Source organism: Phyllobates terribilis, unplaced genomic scaffold (assembly GCF_046119375.1).
Source record: "Phyllobates terribilis strain yellow unplaced genomic scaffold, ASM4611937v1 Scaffold_561__1_contigs__length_1077818, whole genome shotgun sequence".
NCBI classification, from domain to species: Eukaryota; Metazoa; Chordata; class Amphibia; order Anura; family Dendrobatidae; genus Phyllobates; species Phyllobates terribilis.
The window spans coordinates 1,025,832-1,033,007 of NW_027363321.1; positions in this window are offsets into that span (position 1 = coordinate 1,025,832).

Sequence of the window (7,176 nt, forward strand, 5' to 3'; positions counted from 1 at the left end):
AAGGCGTCCTTAAAGGTCTTATAGAATTCAGATGTTAAGCCATCTGGACCGGGAGATTTCTTTAGGGCAAGCCCTTCAATCGCCAACTTAACATCCTCTTCCCTGATCATCTCTGTCAAAACGCCAAGAGAGGGGTCTACCCCTGGTTCGGGGACGGCTTCAGCCAGAAAAACCGACATCTCATCCCAATACAGATCCCTCTTCCCCAAGAGGTGCGAGTAGAAGGATCTGACAATCTCCAGGATCCCTGATCTGGATCTTTTCAGGGACCCCGCAGTGTCAACCAGTCCTGTAATAACTTTACTATTCACTGACATCTTGCAGTTTCTGTAAGGGTCGGGCGAGCGGTACTTCCCATAATCCCTCTCAAAAACCAAAAATGGTCTACAGGATCAATAGATACATCACCTGTACTACTTGATATGTTATATACTTTGCCACGTGTCCATGTGGACTTATATATGTGGGCATGACTACCCGTCAATTTAAAGTGCGTGTCCGCGAGCACGTTTTGGACATTATTGCTGCGGCTGACCACACGGACACATCCACCCTCAAAACCTTACCTCGCCATTTTAAGATCCACCACAATTGTGATGCGTCGATGCTCAAAATAAGGGGCATCGACTGCATAATACCCAGTATACGGGGGGGTAAGGTGGGTCAGCGACTGGCCCAAATGGAATCCTGTTGGATTTGGTCCCTCAACACATTGCACCCAAAGGGACTCAATGAGAGCATTAGCTATTCCCCCTTTCTCTAATCCCTAGTATCTACCACAAAGTTCTATCTAAGGTGGCCACAGTTAATTGAGGCTAGATTTTATAATCTTAACATCCAATATACATGGTTTTAATGATTTTAACTCACTGTTTTTCTTGCAATAATTAGTTCTTACCTTTTGTCTGGTCGTTTCTTTTCTTCACTATCTGGGGGTGGTTTCTCGATCCGGCCGTGAGAATGGGCCCTCTACCGGACATGGTGTTCCATTCAGTCCATGTGAATCTGCGGGGGATCATGGACGACAATCTGCATGGTGGAGATATTAAATTATTAAAGCTGTAAGATTATAATCTGTACTCATAGATACATCTATTATACTACATGTAAATATCAATTCATGCTATAATGTTGTATAAAACGAAAAAGTGGACTGATATTTTCTTCAATGACATTTTTCGATATTATGTATCTTAATGTTGTGTATCTTGCATATGAACATATGTTTTGTAGTATGTTGGGTGTCTATTGCACAATGGGTGTGCAGGGTACTGTTATATCTCCGTCATGTATGTTATGTACACACATACATATGGGCGCACACGGCGCAATTTTGTTTATTTATGTGTGTATATACACTGATGGACATCATCGCACACATGTATGTATTTGGGCGAATTATGGGGTATATATCTGATGACACAGCCAAATGTTGGCCCCCTAAAAAATTAAAAATTATGTTGATATAACAAATAACATCATTTGTGTGTGTGCCTGTGATCTGATATGTATATACAATCAGGGATGCCAAATATATCCGGATGGGTATCATCTGTTCTTTATTTTATTTTTTTATTTTTTTACCTCACATGTCGCACTTGGGTCTTCCCCCCCCCCCGGATCATGTTTTCTTTCCCTTCTTTCTTTATTTTATCTTTTAGACAATCTTTGATATGTGGCATCATGGCCTTATAGAACTGACTCTCGTTATTTCAGTGAGAGGGCTGCGATGATACCTGGTCTAGTGAAGGAGACAGTCAGGCAAATGTGCTGACTATGTGGGTCTGTGCGCCGGCCGGCTTTCCGTGTCCCAGTGACATGAGGTGTTGTGGCTATTCTGTAGCCCCCGCTTCTGTCACATGACGCGGATGCTGGCCGGCGTCCGGATCCCCATGGTGACGCACACGTCACTTCCGGTCCCGCGGTCTTTGTGTTCTAGCGGTGTGTGGCGTCAGGGATTATGCCCCGCCCCTCTGCTGTCACATGACGCGGATGCCGGCCGGCGTTCTACCTCCGCAATGACACTGTGTGTTTCAGCGGTGTGTTGCGTTAGGGCTTAAGCCCCGCCCCTCCGCTGTCACATGATGCGGATGTCGGCTGGCGTCCTGGTCTCCGCAGTGACGCTGATATCACTTCCGGTCTTTAAATGTGCCTGGCGCCAATATAAGCAAGTGACAGCGAGGCAGCAAACATGCCCCCTGACGAAGGGAACCACCAAAACGCGCGTCGGGGCTTCTCTGCTCCGCATGTGCCGACCTTAGACGGACCTCTAAATCTTTGACTGATAAATTTTGATGCATATCTTTAAAACCGTTGGCTCCTTTTTCGTTGCTTTGTTTTGGTTGGATTTGTAATTTATGGCGATGGAGCCTAATATGTCCGTAATAGGGTAGTATTGAATAGAGTAACAATTCTATGGTTATTTATATTTGACACGATATATACTATCTACTCATGATTAGCGTGTATTATATTATTTTATATACATTGGGTACAGAAAGTATTCAGACCCCTTTAAATTTTTCACTCTTTGTTTCATTGCATTCTAAAAAGTTCATTTTTTTCTCATTAAAGTACACTCTACACCCCATCTTGACTGAAAAAAAAAACAGAAATGTAGAAATTTTTCCAAATTTATTAAAAAAGAAAAACTGAAATATCACATGGTCATAAGTATTCAGACCCTTTGCTCAGTATTGAGTAGAAGCCCCCTTTTGAGCTAGTACAGCCATGAATCTTCTTGGGAATGATGCAACAAGTTTTTCACACCTGGATTTGGGGATCCTCTGCCATTCATCCTTTCAGATCCTCTCCAGTTCCGTCAAGTTGGATGGTGAACGTTGGTGGACAGCCATTTTCTGGTCTCTCCAGAGATGCTCAATTGGGTTTAGGTCAGGGCTCTGGAATGGTCACAGAGTTGTTCTGAAGCCACTCCTTTGTTATTTTAGCTGTGTGATTAGGGTCATTGTCTTGTTGAAAGGTGAACCTTCGGCCAAGTCTGAGGTCCAGAGCACTCTGGAAGAGGTTTTCATCCAGGATATCTCTGTACTTGGCCGCATTCATGTTTCCTTCAATTGCAACCAGTCATCCTATCCCTGCAGCTGAAAAACACCCCCATAGCATGATGCTGCCACCACCATGTTTCACTGTTGGGATTGTATTGGGCAGGTGATGAGCAGTGCCTGGCTTTCTCCACCCATACCGCTTAGAATTATCACCAAAAAGTTCTATCTTCATCTCATCAGACCAGAGAATCTTATTTCTCATAGTCTGGGAGTCCTTCATGTGTTTTTGAGCAACTTCTAGGCGGGTTTTCATATGTCTTACACTGAGGAGAGGCTTCCATCGGGCTACTCTGTCATGAAGGCCAAACTGGTGGAGGGCTGCAGTGATAGTTGACTTTGTAAAACTTTCTCCCATCTCCCTACTGCATCTCTGGAGCTCAGACACAGTGATCTTGGGTTTGTTCTTTACCTCTCTCACCAAGGCTCTTCTCCCACGATTGCTCAGTTTGGCTGGATGGCCAAGTCTATGAAGACTTCTAGTGGTCCCAAACTTCTTCCATTTAAGGATTATGGAGGCCACTGTGCTCTTAGGAACCTTGAGTAATTCAGAAATTATTTTGTAACCCTGGCTAAATCTTTGCCTTGCCACAATTCTGTCTCTGAGCTCCTTGGGCAGTTCCTTTGAGCTCATGATTCTCATTTGGTCTGACATGCACTGTGAGCTGTGAGGTCTTATATAGACAGGTGCTTGCCTTTCCAAATCAAGTCCTATCAGTTTAATTAAACACAGCTGGACACAATGAAGGAGTAGAACCATCTCAAGGAGGATCACAAGGAAATGGACAGCGTGAGACTTAAATATGAGTGTCTGAGCAAAGGGTCTGAATTCTTATGACCTTATGATATTTCAGTTTTTTTCTTTTTTAATAAATTTGCAAAAATTTCTATATTTCTGTTTTTTTCAGTCAAGATGGGGTGCAGAGTATACTTTAATGAGAAAAAATGAACTTTTTAGAATTTACCAAATGGCTGCAATGAAACAAAGAGTGAAAAATGTAAAGGGGTCTGAATACTTTCCGTACCCACTGTATACATTTATTCAGGATGTGGGGGGGGGCGCGGTCCCGGGCCCATCAGACTATAGTTACCCCACTGTATGTACATATATATACAATATTCATTTTTTAGAGTTAGGCATATAACAATTTTTAACAACTGCATACCAATTCCGTCTTGTTTCAATGGCACTCTCATACATATACAGCGATGGGTGACATTGATGCCTGTTCCCCAGGTAGCACATTCTAATCCCACAACTGGGGTTATAAAATCCTTGGGGATTAATTTCATAGTGTTTTTATGAATTTTTTTTTATATAGTACTGTCCACACTGAGTATTTAATTCTCCCCTCTTTTCCTTCCTTTTTTTACTGTCCCATTTTACCATTCTTATTTGAATAAAAATAAATGAAAAACTAAAAATAAATACAATTGTTCACGTCCCCCACTCACCAACAGCGTTTCTGGCTGGAACATCACTCCGGACGGGCACAGGAGAGGGGCAGATTCGGGATGTTGCTCCCGCAACATTTCCACCTTGCCAGAGGACCCTACCATAGTCACTACCATGGAGTGGGAGCTGGAGGACTGCTAACAAAATTGTATTCATCTGAATGCTGGAACCAACGGTGCTGTACATACCTAGTACAAATGAACTCAGCTGTCTCCCTGCGGTGGATCAGGGGATACCTTGTGTAATATTAAAGATTTTCCTGCAAAAATTGCTGAATATTCACAATTATTTTCTATTAGTCATTATTATAGGTGGAGATTGTCTTACTGACCCCACAGCCCTGGTGAGAAGGGTGGTCTCTAGAATACAGAAGGTCTTATTATGTCACAGTGGGCATGTGACCCTGGGCTCCCCAGGACGCCCAGCACCGAATCCAATTGGTTCCTGTGCATAAAACTTAGGTCGAGCCACATTTAGGTAAAAGGGTCCGAGCCTATGGATAAAATCTATGGATCAGAACATGTTTTTCCTACATTGACCATCATTTTTAGGTGTAACAGAATCACTGGTCCTCTCCTCCACTTTTGGCCGAGGTCTGGAGGATTACTGGGAGACATGGAACAGATGTTCTCCTGTTTGTAGCCCACCCATCAGACATGTATGTCGTAAACAACTGACACCCCATAAATGTCAGGAGGATTCTATTAAATGCAAAGGGACATTAATCAATTTAAAAGTTTTATTTTTAAATTAAGAATTGCATGGAAGGACGAGGAGATGTTCTTGGAGGAGCCTCCTTCTTCAGCAGATGTTCCTTGCTGGTCAGGAGGCCACATGTAGATGGTGCCAGTCCTTCCATACAGCTACAGCATTGATGGTGGATGTGCTGTACTTTCCTCAGGGTGCTAGACGTGGCGGTTTTCTGCCCTCGCGATGTTTATGGAGCCGCGGTGACAGACACCAAATAAGCAGCTTTCTCGGATGGAGTGAGCAGCCCTGGATAGTCCACGCCGGCAGGATGAGATCACCCGGCGGAAGAGAGAACCTATGAGAAGAGACGTAACACTGATGTCAGTAACAGGACTCCATATCAGAGGACACGGCTGTGCGGTCACTGTGGCCGGACGGCAGAGGAATCATCCATACACAGGTACGGGGGGATTGTCCACCATCATACATGTGACAATCCCACCACTGACAGATCTGCTCCATGGCCGACACCACACAACATGGGGCTTATTGTCACACTCACCTCTTCTCCTTTCCCCTTCTTCTTCTCTCTCTGGTTTTTGTTGTTTTTTCGGTTTTCTTTTCCCCTGAACTGGAAATTCGAATAAAAAACAAGAAAAAGATGTTGATTATAATCTCCTAAGAGATGAGCTTTGTATGGTTCTATAGGATGGTGTTATTCTCGTGGCTTGAAGCCCTGGTAATCGATTATTGTCCCATAATGGGGGAAATATGTCACACATACATAACATCAGCAGAGGGGTGAGAATTAGATTACCCAGAGAACTGATTAATATGAAACCTGCCATGTGGGGTCTCGACAAGGAGCTATGTCCCTTCTTACCATGACATTACTTGTAATGTGCCGCAGTGTTGCCTTATAATCAGTTACATAAACCTCAGCGTAACATTGAGGCCATAAAGGGGTCAGTATGGGCCATATGGGGCCGTGGGCGCAGGATTTGAGTCAGTTTGGCAGAAGACTGAACGGCCCCTTAGAACTTTTAACGCATAAAAGAATGGAGATTTTTACAGAATGAACTGCTCATCGCTTTATAGGGAGAAAAAAGTAGTAATTTTCTGATCCTTTATGTGCACGTTCACATTACATGTTTTGACCACAAACTGTGATAGGATGTCATATAGACCTGTACACACCTGACAATGGGGAGGACTTGCTGTAATTAGCAGTGAAACACTGCTTGTCTCCATCAGGTTTAGAAGGGGAAGATTCTTGCTGCCTGTTTGGTAGAAGAAAAACATAAATTACAAGCGAAAACAATACAAAATGGACGAACACCCGTCTGCAAGGCCGGTTAGGACATTTGGATAACATGGAGGAGGCACCCTGCTCAGGACCCACTTCTATCACTAAGAATGGAGAATCGCTAGTAATATTGGCCTCTAATGAGCTGGAAATGATTGACTGGTTGCAATGATCGGCTGTTATCGCCGGCGTTATCACAAGCCAGAACCACAGTGATCATCAATCATGGGGTGGTGGCGCTGGATATAGTGCTGAGTTACACTTATCTTACAGTTGATCTTCTGATATATCAGATCCAAACCCGATAATAATAATTTACTCACATGTCTGAGTGTTTTGCACTCTCTGGGGAATACACTGGAGGTGGCTTCAGTTCTTCATCGTTCATCACCCTGGTATTGGTGGAACAGAGCTAAAACATAGAGAAAAATAAAATAAATATATATTTAAACTTTATTTTAATTATAAGTTTTATAGATCTTACCGGTCACACTTACTTTAGAAAGCCTTTGAGACGATGATATAAAGTTCAGGCTTTCTGGCCAGTCATTATCCTCGCTTGTGTCCCCCTCATCTGAATCAATAAGTTCGTAATTGCTACATTGAGCTGAAAAGCACAAGTGTTATTAGAGATTATTAGTATGAGACCCGATCACGGAAAG